Raw genomic sequence first — 16,709 nt, 5'->3', positions numbered from 1 at the left:
CCCTGATCTCCAGGCCCATGTGTGGAAGGAAAACACCCCCACCCCCATGTTTAAGTAAAAAACAAATAGATTTTCTTGCAGTATCTGTGGTCCCTCGAAGAATCCTTGAATCCCAGCGAGGCCTCTCTATTCACTCCAGGATCCGTGGAGGATCCTGAAATCCGGCTCTGGCCTGGGAAGCTTGCACAGTTCTAGACAGCAGGGTGGGTAAGCTTGCCCTAGTTTTGCCTATCCCCTGTTGGACCTATTGATGCCCCCAGGAAAAATTTGCAAAAGGAAGAAGGGTCGTCACAGACCAGACCTTGTGAACAAGTGCTATTGAGCAGCCCATGCGAAGTGGGGTTGGCTGCCAGAGGAGGGTTGCATAACTGCATAGGACATCACAATCTGTACACCAATAAATAACAACCCCTAAAAGCGAAATGCAGTTAAACAACAACAGATAGTCAAACCATTTAATTTTAATGCATTCATAGGAATCACTATTATAGTAGTAAGTGAAATATGATAATTTATGTCCTCTGTAAGTTGATGTACAACATTTTGTAAGACCATCTGATTCTGTTTCATTATGGGTGAGGTCATGAGCGATACTTTTGGTGTGAGTGTTATGGTTTACATGTTATGTGACTTTTGGATTCAGATTCTAACTATGAATTGGGAATTTCAATGTTTTTCAGTTTTAATTCGTAACCATAACTGCCCTTTAACAGTGGTTTTAGGTACATTTCTTATTTTAATTTGTTAAAAAATGTTAGAGCTGTAACACACACATAATGATAATTTCATAATTTCACTTTAACCTTTTTTTTTCTTTGCATGCACATACACATACGCGCACACATATTACATTGGTGGTGATAGCAGCAGAACAGACTTACCCCACATTTGACAAAAAGTTAAAACTTTACTTAGAAAGCGTGCTTTTTGTCATTTGGTATAAATCCATTCTGCTGTTTTCAAGAAATTATCATTTAAAAAGGTACTTGGAGTGGCATGAAGGGGGTAACAGTGTTAAAAAAAAATAGTGATAACAGAACCCTTGCTGTCCAGATATCCTCTGGTTATATCATTCAAAGTGGATTAGCAGATCCTGATTGGCTGGCCACTACATGGATATTATGGTGTGACCGCCATCATAGAACTCGGGGACTGACTTTCAAAAATCAAAGGCCACATAAGGGGACAGAGTGGGCACACTTCACCAAAGGTTCATGTGGGGTGGAGGGGCCCAAAGTGACCCTCTCCTTTAGGTGAAGTTAAATAAATATATATATTTTTTATTGCAGGTACTGCAGTACCCAGTGAGGCCTCTCCATGCAGTATTGTGGGACCAAACGTACCAAACCTGCTAATGCAGTACCGAAAAACATGTCTATTCTGAAATGTTTGACTGTGAAAATAATATTAATAATGAAAAAGAGAAGCTTAAACATACTAACTGGAAACGTCCTGCTTGGCTTCTGAAATCAGTTGCGCTCTGGTACATTGAGGGTGGTAGGACCGCAGTTATGAAAGCCTACCATTTCCGGTTTCTTATGCTGACATAGGCACAGGCTCCCAACCTGCTGCTTCCATCCTTTGACACCCCTCTTTACCAAACGTCCTCCTTTCTGCACTCTCTAACACATCTCTGACACACCTGTCATAGACAGCCAACGCAAGGGATAGCAACCTTCTTGTGCATGCCTCACACTTTTTAGGGGCGAGCGCAAAGCGCTCCATCCCTCTTCTAATCTCTCTTTAGGGGGATTTTAACCATGCCCATGTTACGTGAGTCACTTTCATTGGTACGTGGGTTTGCCTTTTAAAATCCATGTGTTCTAATTAATGAAAGGCATGCATACGTCATACCTTTTCTGGTGTTTAGCCCTCTTTGAGAGCACCAGTAAACTACTGGAAACATACGAGGCTCCATGTTTTCCGTATGGTTTCTGGACCGCTTTTTCTCTTTATTTCGCAGCACACTCGCACTCATTTTTTTTTTTTCATTTAATGTGGCAAGAAAGGTCCGGTTAGAAGTTTACAACACTAATAGCTCTAACTTGACGTAATGCGAGACCTGTTGCATTGCAAATGCTATATCACAAAATAAATTGATGGTTGGAATGATGAAACTTTTCAAACACTCACCCCAAGTCACAGATCTGGGTTTAATCCATCGTTATTTTGCTTGCCACGTCACCCCAGTTCAGACCCAGCCATATATATGCAAATCAGTCTTGACCCCTCTCCCAGTAGGAGCAGTCCAGCCCGAACTGCCAAACTGGAATGGCATGGTGAGCAAAAACTGATGGATTAAACCCGAATCTGTGACTGGGGGTGAATGTTTGATTTAGTCTACATTCCATCCACCAACTGTTCTTTTTGCATTTGTCGCCCTAAGTATGAAGGGTATGCCCAGACGTGGGTCTCGTGCTCACTATGCCACCAGGTTCAAGATAGCCTGGCTGAAGAGGGGTGATACCCGGAAACCGGTCCCAGGATGCTTGTTTCTGGTCCAGGGAGGACCTGACCTGGCAGTTCGGGCTGGACTGTTCCCATCGGGAACAGGGTCAAGACTGATTTGCATATGGTTGGTTCCAAACTGGAATGGCATGGTGAGCAAAAAAATTGATGGATTAAATTGAGATCTGTGATTGGGGGTGAATGTTTGATTTCGTCTACATTCCGTCCATCAGCTGTTCTTTTTGCATTGCAAATGCTTGTTTCATATGTGCCTCCCCAGGCCCCAGCACTAGCCACAGACAGCAGCAACAATGCAACAGCTCAAGAGCTAACTGCAAGCTCTTCTGCGCTGTGCTTCTTACAAACAGCCTAATGATTTTTCTTATTCACCAGTGGACACTAGGCACTCAAAGCAGTGACAGTTTGTCATTATAGAGTTACAGGCCCAGAACCATTCTGAAATGTTTCACCTTTAAAAGAACATAGTGATGAAAATAAAAACATGCATTAGGGAGGAAGGACAATAAGTCTGTGCTGAGTGGCAGAATGCCAACAGAGACTGATATTCCAAAGCAGTATTTTATTCAAATTGCCACTAGGCCCACCATCCTTGGCTTCAGAGATCCGATGGGACCAGGCGCATTGAAGATGGTATGACTGCAGTCATGAAAGACTGTCATTTCCGCTGACATTGGCGCCAACTCACAGTCTGCTGCTTCCATAACCTTTCAACACTGCCCTTTACCAAATGCCCTCCTTTCTACATACTTGGACATCCCTGATACCCTATTACGGATACCAAAACCACACACTTACACTTGTTTCATTTGTGCATCCACAGGGACTCAGCCATCACTCTTTCATGTCCAGGCACAGGCAACTGCAGCAGCAGTAACGCAGCTCGATAAGAGAGGGTTGCCAGCCCGGCTTCCCTGTGCGTGCAACAAAAAGCCTAATGACTTTCCTTGGTTACCAGTTGGATCTAGGCACTTGAAGCAGTGACAGTTTGGCTTTAAAAAGTTAAAAGCCTGGGCTTATTCTGAGATGTTTGACCTTTAAAAAATAATGCCGTAATAATTAAAAACATGAATTATGGAGGAAGGAGATGCGCGAGCGGCGGGGTTAAAAATGCCTATAAAACATGATATTTGCATGCAGTCTCCCATCCCAGTACTCACCAGACCTGCCCTGAAGAGGGTATTTTCACTGACAAAAAACATAGGCATGGTAATAAGATCTTGACATAAGGTTAAAAAAAACAACTCCATAAGTTAACTGGGATAAACAAACACAGGTTAAAGTGATATTAAAGTTAGGTGTTGAAATAACACCACAACTTAAGTTTAAAAACCACTTATATTTGTCCATTATAGTTCAAGTGAGCTAACCATAACTCCCGCCCAATTCCCGTAGTAAAGGCAAATTAAGCGACATATTTGCTGACAGTATTATTTTTATCCATTTAAGACTGAATCAACATTTTTGGTGCAATATGCACATTTTGCAAAGTATCCCAGAACCTTACACCTCATATGTCACTTTGTTTATGGATCCAGGCTTAAGAGCCTCGCATCCTACACCAAAAATGTTTAAATACACTCAGATCGCCTCGATCCTCAAATAAGCCGAGCGTCCACACATTCAGCATCGGATGAAGAGACCTTCTTCATTTTCCAATATTTTTTTTTTTTTCAATTTACTATCCTAGGAAGATTGTTAAATAAACTACAAATTAACAGACATAATTTCCAAGAGCGTCTGGCTTATTAGCCCTAATAGGACCACCTGACATATTTTAATACAAATATTTCAAAAACTACTTAATAAATGTACACCACACCAACCTAATGCACACAGCTGAGAACAATTGTTTCTTTGGCCACGTGTACTGTAAGTCCACTCAGATATTTTTGCTGCAGTGGAAAGGAAAGTTTACTGTCTGAGTTAAAATTTAAAACTCGCATTTTTTGGGGGGCCCACCACTTTATTTCTTTTGTACTCTCTGGAAGGACCTGAAGGAAACATAACATGCCGACACTTTGTTACTTACTTATTTAATGGGAAATGTGGAGCTACTATTTGAGGTCATTGCCCAGGTACTCTCTGGGACCCTGTGGCGCTGTTGGTAGACTTATTAATATGATACAAAACTGACTACTGCAACTCGCCAGCGGTAGTACAGATGAAGTAAATACTCTAAACTTCACGTTTGACAGACTGTGACTGTTAAGCTCACAGTAGACATTCCCCCAAAAGTCCCTCCAATCATCCATGAACTCCACTGGCTTCCAGTGCAGGTAAAGAATAATTTTGACACAAAATGAGTGATTGTGCAGCGATTTACGTGGAGCACAAATTCACACAATCACATCCTCAGTCGATGAAGGTACAGTAAGCTTTTGTTTGAAATCTAGATTTAAAATTCATGTGTGCGCTGGCATGAGTTTTGAGCTCTATCCGTGCAAGTTGTATAAGTCATTGTTTTTTCAACTGAAGAGACGAACAACCATCTATGGTTTAGGAAGCTATTACAGACCTCTGATATTGCCCAGCCTGCAGATTTCGTAACGGACACTTGGATGCCCGCTGTGGGTTTCTTAGTGCTTTTTACAAAACCTTTATTGCGGATGCCAATGAGTGTGACATCTTGCCCCCTCATACACCTTTACATTCCAGGCACGAATAGTAAAGCTGACTCTTTCTGCAATAACAGCAAATGTCTACTGGTGTGCCTTTGCACGTTTACTTAAATCATTCTGACAGTATTTTCCTAACATGTGCCTTGGACCTTGGCAGAATGAATGTTTGATACACGACGTTAGTGGTAGCTTGAATTTAATAAAAGGGTTGACTCTGCTCTTTGACTTTGTCTTCTTCAGAGTTTAGAGAAATTCACAAGGCAGTTGATATTACTAAAGTGTCCTTCTGTGCCCTTTAGTAATACTGTGGAGTGTTAGGCCTATGGAATCGAAAATAAGTGTATACCCTAGCATACCTTATGTGATTGGACCCATAATGTCTTCTCCTAAATCAGACCTTTTCATTTCTGCTCCTTTTCAGAATGTAAAAATAGTTAATTAAACTCTCTTACTTGTCCATTATTATCTGTGGAATGTTGAATCCCAAATTGGGCATTATGCTTGTTTCTTATTCAGTTCCAGGAATCTATTCTTGATTGATTGGCTTAGGGATTGCTTGGGCCATAATCTAATTCAATGGGGAATACATAATTTGAGACCTTTTATAGCTTATTGATAATAGCTCCAGAAATTTACAAAATTCTCTGCCAGCAAAAGAAATGTCAAAATATGTCATTTATGCCCATTGTATGATAAATGTTTTTTGTTTGGTTAGCTTCACGAAAACCATAATTACCTCAAACAAGCAAATACCTGCAATCCCACCCAGGCATGTTCAACAAAACATCGAATTCTAATTACACTTTATTTTCTCTTGTCTTGTCTACTTGTTCACCGTATCTTCAGTTTGTCTTTCATTTATACCTTTCTTTTCCACTCAGTGAATTTCCAGATATATTCTCCTCCATCTTGTTTCTCTACCATAACAGAAATGAGCTGTGTGTTCCACCAGTGTTTTTGAACATGGATACAGCAGGTCCCACAACTACACACGAGAGGCAGGAAACTGCATTGCAGTACACCCTATCATAGTATGACTCAATCCCAGTCTCTAATGACTTTATAATAAGATGAACTAATACAAATGTACACAATAATTCAGAGACAGTGGGAAAACATCTTAAAATGAGACCAGCCTTTTCCACGTCTAAGGATGTGCATTTGCACGAGGAAACAGATATTTTATCCTCAAGAGAACTACTTCCCATTAAAAAATACTGCACCTCCCTGGTGCACACTTGACCTAGGTACGGCAGATGCAGTGTTCATTTTTGATCCCCATACTGGTTATTGATTGGTTATCTAGATAGCTTATGGTTTCTTCTACTGATTGAGTTTTGTAATTGTTTTTTTTTTTACAGTTACAGTTTTCAGTTTATATTACAGAATCTTCATTAGACTAAGTGCCTCATTTGTGCTCTTCAGAGCAGGTATTTTTACACTTTGAAAGTAACATTAGCTTCCTTTTCAAAGGTTTTTAAATTGCTCTCACTTGGAATGAACGTTCGCCAGGATTAGGAAGGCTTTTTCTCCCTGAATGGTAATCATTTGAGTTCATACTGTGTTAGTGCTTCAATAGCTTAGGTGTGCATTTATACTAATGCGTGGTTTGATGTGTATTCACTCACTCTAAAATATATTATACTAGCCCATTGAACAGAGTGTACTTTTTGCCTCTCATGCTCATTTTACAAGCTAATTTTTAGCATGCAAATTTGGCTTCAGTGGATTGCAGCTCCTGCACAATTGAGTATGTTTTGCAATGTCACCAGGTGATAATATTAATTGACCGAGGTTAAATAATTTATTCAGACCTTTTATTTTCTCGAGTCATTGTGGTGGAAATTGACTTTGGCATTTGTTCTGAGCAGGACCTCACCCACTAAACTTAAGTGTTGAAACATCAACCAACTGGCATTGTCACATTGTCTGAACTCCAACATAATCATGTCATCTATGTACGGTTGTGTCTCATGTATCATTGTCATTGTTTTTAATGGTACATAATAATGTTCTTTTCTTCAAGTTTTGCACTTATTCACGGTACCTTTGCATTGTTTTTGTATATTTCCACAATTCAAGCTGAAAGATATCAAACAATTTAATATAACTTTGTCTCCTGTACAGTTTGTCTTTTTGTGACTTGAACTTGACTCTATGGTTGTCATTATTGTGAATCACTCCCCTTATGGCTAAACACCATCTACCATGATTATACTCTACCTTAGTTCCCTTGAAGGGCTACTGGGATTCCCTGTATATTTCCAGTCTCCTCCGAATAGTGGCCTAACCTCTGCCTCATGCTACAGGGAATTCAAGAACGAAATCAAACTGTTGGAATATAAAGGTGTAGGGGAGAATGTTTCCTTTCTGTCAATTGTTATTATTATCATAATCAGGTGCTTGGCGTTTCTCTCAGTGTATTCTCTTGCTTTGCACACAAATGTGAGACCACTGCTATGACTACCTTTACTTTTGATAGCACAGCATTATTTTTTGGCCTCTTGTTATCCCTCTCTGTGCTTCCATGTAAAGTCATATCCTTCAGAACAGATGTTCTAGATGAATGCAACCAAAAGGTGTACTTTAGTACCTAATTCGTTTGCACATTCCTAAATAACCACTGCTTATAGCACACTGGGCAATAGTATGGAAGCCTTCAGATGTATTTTACTTATATTCGAGGACATGCAGCTCCGTGGCTCTTGTGAAAAGGTGTTGATTTAAAGGCTTGAGAAAAACAAAACTAGGTTATGGAACTTCGACCCAGTAGCTCAGGGGTAAATAAAAGTTGGTGATATTTTTGGCACGTGACTTTAGTTCCTAAGTCCTCTCGACTGTAACCAGTGGTTGAGTTATAACATTAGAATATATGTGTGAATTTTAGTATTTACTTTCTATGTTGCATTACAATTTTAAACCTTCTGTGACAGCGTATCCACTTGGTGAGTGCTGATTGACTAATTCAGATTTAAAACAGATACTACCATGGACCACATCACAAATTGTTCCTACCTGGGCAGAAACAAAAGATTTGAGTATCTTGTAGGTTGCTAAAAAATGTGTGTGTGCTATGAGAGATTTCTGCTGGTCTTTGAATGGGAGTTCTCTTTGTTTACCAAAGGAATATTTATACTGTGGATGTTTTATACTAAGTGTTCTACTTGAATGCATGGTCCTGGAAATTCAGTAGGTTAGAGTAAAGATCTCAGTAATGAGAATGAAATATCCAGAGCCATGTGTTGCCTAGCAGATAATGAGCTACCTCGCAACATAGTCTGCAGATGACACTATATTAGAGAGGATATGGTGAAACTGTCATAGTAAAAAACATTTTTAAAGGGGCCATATTGGATATTACCCAAATACTGGTCGCTCCTTAAGCCACCAGAGAAACACAACCATGGTAACACAGACAGGAAAATGTATCAACCCACAAATATTTATCACATTATAAACCAATTGTAAGAACCTTTGAAACCCGAAGAGAGAGTCAAACATATTTTTCCTGCTTGTTTGTCTTTTTTTCTGATTAGAACACAAAGCCAGATTTATTTGTGGGTGGTGCATCCACTATAAAGGGAAAACACTGATGCACAAATCCATTCCGATGTGTGAAAGGGTTAATTCTTGTGGGACTAGAATCAGACCAGACCTTAGGCTCGGATCTATGACAGTGGTAATTGAGCTGATTGATTGGGACATCTTTTTTCAGACGTGTATTGATTCCATCTAGTTCTTATTCTCCTTGGAGCCCAAGGTGTCCCAGCTGTATGGCTCGGTTGCCATACAATCACAAATTTATTTTATGTTGGGTTGCTCTCCGTATTACCATTTATTTAAACGTGTGTATGCACAAACACACCTATAGACTCAAACAAAACTCCATATTTTGTATACGTTTTTATAAATATTTATAATGTATGTAAAGTACACATGCATATACACACACACTGATATGTAGATATGCATGCTGGCACACATTAACATACGAGTCAAGAAGAATACATTTATAATTACCTACATATATTTTTCATAAATATTTCTTCTAAATTTTCCCACAAGCAGTCACATTTGCTCAGGTATGCACACATCTAGAGTTAAAAAATAAGTAAGTACTTCATTGATAATGTTTTTCCTAAGAAATATGTTTCCTTTGTTCTCATTATTCTAAGTATTATGTACTGCTACAGCAAACAAAGAGCAAAGGTAACTAGGTAGAGAGGAGGGAAATGGGAAAAGTAGGTGTTCCGCGCTCAGACATTGCTTGTGCTCTGCAGAGCCAGGAATGGCTGCCCCGAGAGGCAGTCTAGACAGCAAGAACAGCAGCAAGCGATGTGCTGTATGAGCGTGCTCAGAGATTCCATTGGTAGACGTTTTTCTTCTGCTGTCTGATGGCCATCGAGAGGTCACGGCATTAATTTATCCAAGGCGCTGTGGGTAAGTGTACAGAGAAAGGACGCGTAAAGGGCAAAAAAGCTGTAGCATCTAGAAATGATGGGTCTGAGCAGAGGGAGATTACGAGGCGATGACCAGTCTTTTGTGCGTACTGCAGTAAGGAGCGGGCATCCATCATAGACCATCGATGGCCATGAGTACGGTCTGCGAAGCATTAACTATAACCATTTTGAAGTGATGTTGCTTCCTATTCTGTAAGTTTGCTAACCAATGTTCATTTCTTTTACTGAAACAGTGTTATAAGTTTTGTCCACTATCTTACTTATCAGACATCTTGATATGTGTTACTTTTCGCTTCGCAGTCCTGTAGTTTTTTTGTTGCGGAATGATGTTGCTTTTTCATTGTCTTGGTGTGCAATGGTGGGGCTTCTATCTTTCTTGGTTTTGAAGTACATTTACTTTAATGGCATTGTTGCTCCTCCTGCAAGGTGCCCGGTATGTGTCTGCTAGCATGCTCACTTCAATGATACTGCAGCTCTGCAAGGAATGCTGGGATATATCTGAGAGCAAGCGACATATTTGAGCAGGTGTCTGCATGCTGTGTTGCTGTGCAGCTATTAATTTCCCTTTGTCAGTGTTTCTTCCGTACTCAAATCTTACCGGCATATTTGAGAAGAGTACTTAACAGATACTATTCTAATTTGACAAAAGGAGTCCTCGTATCACATCCATGGCAGCCATGACACACCCTGTAAAACAAATAAATCCCGCTGAAGGCACTAAACCGTTCATTAGTTGAATAAATAGTGTACAGTATACACTTTGCATTTTGTACATTTGGTTTTGTCTGTGTATATGTGTGTGTGTATATATATATATATATATATATTGTGTGGACATCTAGTGTGCATGCCATATTAGAGAGAATAAACGCAGTAGATTAAATGTCTTTAAGCGTTAGATAAATCTGACCTCCAGCTTTTGTTATTATTTTTTAAAGTTGTGGTATGATGCACATTCTTTGCACTGTGGTTGCACCATAACCAGTTACGGCCCTATAAATATATATATATATATATATATATATGTGTGTGTGTGTGTGTGTGTGTTTATATATATATATATATATATATATATATATATATATATACATACACACATATATATAGCGAGAGATAGAGAGATTTAGAGATTTGCAGGGATAGATATATTACCAATTTTTACTCATAGAAACACCTGCTAATTACAAGGCAGTATCAATTGAATGTCTTTTCAGCCGCTCCTGTAGGTCATCTGATGACTGGCTGGTTTGAAATAATTGGATTCCTGCGAGGTTAAGAAGGACGCAGCAACAAATGCCAAAGACATTCCTTTGATAAGAACTTGTGATTTTCCCTTGTCTTCCTGCCTTCACAAAGGGACTTGCTCACTCCTCGCATTGTCTGCAGAGGTCCACAGTGAGGATCCATTGTCTCCAGCAGTTTTGATTCGGCGAGGGGGGGAGGCTGGAGAAGGCGCGGAATAAGCTGTAGGACTGTTAAAGAATCACAGGCATTATTCGTCTCCCCATCACGTGTGTGCCTGCTCTGCCTGCTGCTCTCGAGGCTGGGGTTGGGGAGGAAAGCCTGTGTGTGTCTGTGCTGGCAACCGCGCTCAGAGATCCGTCTTATTGATTAGGGGAAAAGGGAGGGGCGAGCGAGAGTGCGAGGTGAAGGGAAGACCGGCTGACTACCGGCTTATTGCAGCACAAAGCTTTTTTTCGGGAGAGATGTCAAATAAATGAGACCCGGCCGCGGTGGAACTAGAGAGGTGGAAAAGAAGGAACCTCTGGAAGAAAAGAAAGCTGGTGTGGTGTGGCGGTCACCGGATCCGTGTATGTCCACCCGACGGTTGACCTGCAAGGATGGGGTGACAGCATCCTGCACATACTGCGGTCCGGCAGGTTTGTGGGAGAGTGGGCGCCGGAGAGTGAGCCCATGTGAGTGCGGTTGGTGAAAAACACCATCTGGTGCCCAGAACCTTATCAGAATATCTGCACAGAGACTGCAGTTGTTTCTTTGTCTCGAGTGTCTCTGCTTGAGTCTGAGTGTGAGAGTCGGGGAGTGGGTGCAAGGGAAGTAGACGCCAGTCAGTCAATGCAGAGCTGCTTAAAGCTGATGGATTTCCATCATCAGAGCATCAGATGTTTTCCCTGAGGGGGTGTATCCATGCGGCGGGATAGGGTGTGGTGTAATTACCTTACTGTTTTATTATAGCTCGGACAATATTATCTTTTTAATTGTTGGTTTAAAAGCACTGGTCAAATTGCGTTTCCAAAGCTGCTCCACTTCATGAAAATAATGGATTTTAATCTATCTTTAGAGCCAATGGAGGATGGTTGAAGTCGTTTCTGTATTAAAATACATTATTCTTAGCCGTGTTCGACTGGAAAGGGTGCCCAACTGTGTACTTGCACAGGACACCCGCTGTAAAAGTACATTCAGATGTAATGCAAAGAAATAGTCAATTAACAGAGCTGTTCTAACATTTATGTCATTTTCCTGAGCATTCTTAGGATAAATCACCTATTGTGAAAACTGACAATCAAATACCTTTCGTCCACTAATTTCTTCATTTCTTTTTCTTTTAAGGCTGGACCCCATAGAGAAGAACGCTGAGTTTGTCTACAGGCTTCACCTATAGTTGCCACGACTGGATGGACACCCAATTTCCTTTGGTCTATGAAACAGTGTGGTTCGCTCCCTCTGAAGCGGAACTCTTACATCGCCAGAGTCACAGCCTGGAGCAGTACGAGAACATGGGATGTTATTACTGAGCAGCACCCATGTACATTTTTGGCAGAAAATGTCCTTGTTTAAAAGCAATTGGCTTCGAAATCCAACAATTGGTATCTTGTTTTACGCCAGGTACTGAAGTGTTGCAGGTTTTTCTTTCATCAGTCCACTTGATAAGCTCCTTGCCTAGTCATCCTTAAAATGTATGATGTTTGGGAGGTGGTGTAGGGTTTAGTGGAAAAATATCCCTTTTAATGACAATTAGTAGATGCATAAACATTGGATGCTACATGAGCGGGTCTGGCAAGGGAGTAAAGATGCAGCGATGAACATGGAATCATGGGGTGTCCCTTCACTAAGGGACACCCTCACAGTATTTCACACCCACAGGCCCATCTTCAGAGTTTGATTACGAGTGTGACATTGCAAGTAAAAAGGTTTAACCGGAAAAGTGACCATGCTTGAAGCATTGCAGGAGATATTGATTCAAGCCGTATTTCTGCAACCGCGCTGAAGAGAAGATTGCACACCATTTTAAGGTTGCTTTTCCTTTGATTGTGGTTATTGCAAGATGCAACAGTGATTTTCTTTTTTCTACATTGTTTGCGTTGATAAGACATGTGGACAAATGTAGTTTGTGCATGTATGCTATGCTGTTTCCAACCGCTGATTTAGTTTGCTCCAAAGGTCTACAATAAGCCGCAGTTTTAACGAATGTGCATAGGATCGTTAAGGCGTGGAGATAAAAGGAGGACGAATTCTACAGGATCATATTGGACTTTTCCTAGTCCCTGAGACCCTAACTTGTGAGGAATTTTTGGTGATGATCACAAGTTAGGCTCTTGGGACCTAGGCGGAGGGGAATCAGCAGCTTTGAAGTTTATTGACTGTGTGCCTGCAATGTCTATGATAATATGAATAGAGCTATTTTTAAAGCCCAAGACCTTTTTTCTTTCTACTGTGAATATATATTTTCCTTAAGGAACTGTTCACTCTTCAATTTAAAGCCAGGCGTTCACTGTATCAGTGTTCTGATGTGTGTTGACCGTTAAGTATGATGGGATGTCTAAGAGCAAATCCGTTTCAGCCTGATGTAAAGTGTAAATGTTTAGTACATCAGTGGGCCCTTTTTGAAGAATTTGGAGAAATAAGTGCTTTCTTTAACACCGTCATGCCAGGAGAGGGGTTTGATAGAGGATACACTAATGTTTCCTGTGTGTTACTCTTCAGATGATATCCTGTGTTCTTGTGAGGCCTATCATGGACACCAATTCACAAGCGTTCCAAAAGCAGTGCCAAATAAAGCTGTTGTTTTGTCTGTTTAAACGTGAAACTCAATCTGAACATTAATTTTAATTGGAAATAACAACCTGTTGCACATATAGTGTGAATATTCTTGTATATAGAATTGCATTTCTTTTTAAAGTTAGTATAGGCTGGACATAATGAGAGAGAAGCGACCTGCACACATCTTCCTGTATCACTGACCATTCACAGGATATCCATTTGTTTGTACGGTTACCTCCACATCACTGACCTCATTCCTCAACATCGTTTTCGTTGGTTAAGGTAATTCATTGGTGAGTGCTATGATTAAACAAAACTCCAATGTCTTTCTCTAGAAACTCCTGCTTGTGAGAGAATATGGATCTTATACATCAAAGAGAGACAAGTCACTCATAAGCAGTGCTGTTTTGAGGCACTTAATATCACTGACGTTTAAAGGATTTGTTTTTTCACTTTTAAAAAAATGTCTCAGTGTTTGGAAACGTCATGTTGGGCATCCACAAACATTGAAAACTGTTGCTTAGAAGACTTCTTGACCTGACTTGTAAATGGCAACATTCAGCCAAACACAGGGATTTTTACGTTTTTACATCACTGTGGAGGATTTAACTATCTCCTAGATATGATTTAACTTCAGTTTTCTCCTCTCTATGCTCAATTTATTGTGTGATAGGACACCCCAAGGGTGTGTAGTTGTTACATTCACCTGCATGACCTTCCTTGCATTCTTTTGAATGAGTCTGAGCCTTACATTTGTCGACCCATAGAAAGAGGTTTCCGGAGCCCATGCTCTCTTCAGCTCGTTCTAGCAAAGCATAGTTAAACTATGAAAACAGCTGCAGCTGCTTCTGTTACTGCATCGTGTGCCGATGCTCCATTGTGCAGCATAGACACCAAGGACATGTTATGCTGTCAGCATTTCCAGAGTGAATTTCTATCATCTGTATAGTGTATATGCACGGCCTAATTATGCGTTTCTGAGTATGTGTCTATATATATATATATATATATATACATGTGTGTGCGTATTTCTGTAGATTTATACTAATGCATTAAAATCCACATGCAATGGGTATTCATGTCTCAGCGTACCAACACTACCTCATTTTCAATAGAAATACTGATTAAAGCATAATTTCCTATTTGCTTTCCTGCTGTTGAAGACTGTTTTAATATCAAGATTGTAAAGAAATGTGTTTAATTTACATCATTGCTTCTAAAATGTTTTTCATGTACCAAAAAATGCTATTGTACAGAGAATCGTCTTGTACCATATTCCAGTGCCAAAAGTCAGTTCATAGCTCTGTTACAGTTTACCAAAAGTATAAAATATTGATTGGTATTTGTAGTTTTATATATAAATATATGTACACACACGCACCCACACACACACATACACACACAAACGAGTATTCCTTACCAAGGTCCAAATGCATACATTTTCCTAAAATTTGTGCATCTTCGTCAATATAGTTTTAAACGTGTGCATGAAAGTACGTTCACATATACCTACATTTACAATGTATATGCCTCCCCCTTCTTTGTGTAAAGATAGGTCGCTAGATCACTATCATAGGCTTTATATTGCATGGTGGGTTAAATGTGTTTTTTTCCTCGATGCTGCATAATGTGTGGTTTTGGATAATCGGATCATGCCGCGACTAAAAGAAAGCGTTAGCAGCAGAGGCGGGGAACACGATGCGAGTTGCATACAAAACAGGGCAGATATTAGCAAGGCGATGAATTTCGAGCCGCCAGACCAGACTGAGCCAGACGAATACATTAACTGCTGTCTGCTGCTGACGGCTGCCTGCTCGCTGCAGTGGAAATGAGGGATCACCTGTGCTCGCCACCAGCTGATTTGTGCATTTTAATTAAAAAGGAGGGAACCACTGTGTAAAATAAGAACCTTAACCCTTGCACGTGGTGCTCTTTCTGCAGGAGGCTTCTCGCATTGTTTACTAATCTAGGGCAATTATAAATCAAGAGTCCATTACTCTCTCTAAAATCTGTTTTTATGCCTGCCTCGTAGAGCGCTATTATTAGCATTTCCCGCAATAATGTGATTATCACCAAGTGGCAGTTTAATCTGCACAGGTTATATCATGTGTAGTCTGCAGTACCTTTTGAACACGTTTTAAACACAGTTTCAGTTGCGGCGTGGCTAGTGCTTTCTATGAACATTATTGCAGCGTTGCACCGCTAACTGTATGCAGCAAAATGTGCATCCCCTACAGGGTAAGTAACTCCTCTGGTTCAGTGTTACATTTAATATTGTAAAGTTCTCAATGCTATTGGTAAGACATTGAAGATACTTCAGTAATATAGACGTTAATACATATATTTGGCCTAATTCACAAACGTAAACGTACACTTTTGTGTAAGTTTATGATTCCTTGCTTTTCACAGAGGTATCTTACTAGTGGTAGCTTGACAAATGCGGAGTCCCCGCACATAGAAACATAGAGCAGTCCTATATGGTCTTCATAAGATCTAAAGTTGCCTATGCGCTATTGGTGTTCCTACTTAGGTTCTGTATTATAACGAAATGTTATTAGTTTATTAAGATTGATTTGCAAGTATTTTTGACTGTCTTTTTACTGAGGATTTAGATGCTTTCAATAAAATCCAGAAAATAATATTCACTTCTAATATCTGTCTAAAATGCATCAAAATAGAGACCAAGTGAACAATTGATACTTCACAAGGTTATGATCTCAGATCTAGGAATGTTATTGGGGACCCCAGGCAATATGTTTGGCGAGTTTTTTTTTTTTTTAAAGTCACAATATTTGCATTTTTGTTTTTTCCTAGTTTTATACAGGAGTGACTTCTGAGGTACACATTTTCTCTTCTTTAAAGGGGAACTCAAGACTTAATTAAAACATTACTATTTGGAACTTTGCACAAAAAATCCTTATATTGAAATGAGTTAATATATGCACACATCACACACTTCAGTAACTGTGAATGGAGGTTATCTAGTCACGCAGGAAAGGTCAACAGTTCAGGCCAAACATGATGGAGTGCAGGGCGGGGACAAGAGCGACGCAGGCCCGGTGAACAGAGTACCATGATCCTGGTCACAACAGTGAGATGCGGGATGCAGGCGAGTGATGTGTCAAGCGATGCATTGAGGCCTGGTCTGCAGTCATGGTGATGT

The 16,709-nt window shown here is 40.1% G+C and overlaps 1 long non-coding RNA gene across 2 annotated transcripts in view; it reads left to right on the top strand.

Moving 5' to 3' along the window:
• LOC138249898 (uncharacterized) overlaps positions 1-16,185 on the top strand; it is a 587,389-nt gene extending 571,204 nt beyond the window's left edge. For both annotated transcript variants that reach the window (XR_011194855.1, XR_011194856.1), the window contains one exon: positions 12,116-16,185. This is a non-coding gene — a long non-coding RNA (uncharacterized lncRNA). The remainder of the gene's footprint in view (positions 1-12,115) is intronic.
• The last annotated feature ends 524 nt before the right edge of the window (positions 16,186-16,709 follow it).

The sequence above is a fragment of the Pleurodeles waltl genome, chromosome 8, assembly GCF_031143425.1.
Source record: "Pleurodeles waltl isolate 20211129_DDA chromosome 8, aPleWal1.hap1.20221129, whole genome shotgun sequence".
In the NCBI taxonomy this organism is placed as follows: Eukaryota; Metazoa; Chordata; class Amphibia; order Caudata; family Salamandridae; genus Pleurodeles; species Pleurodeles waltl.
Note: the sequence above shows the minus strand (reverse complement) of the source record. Positions and strands in the feature narration are given on the sequence as shown.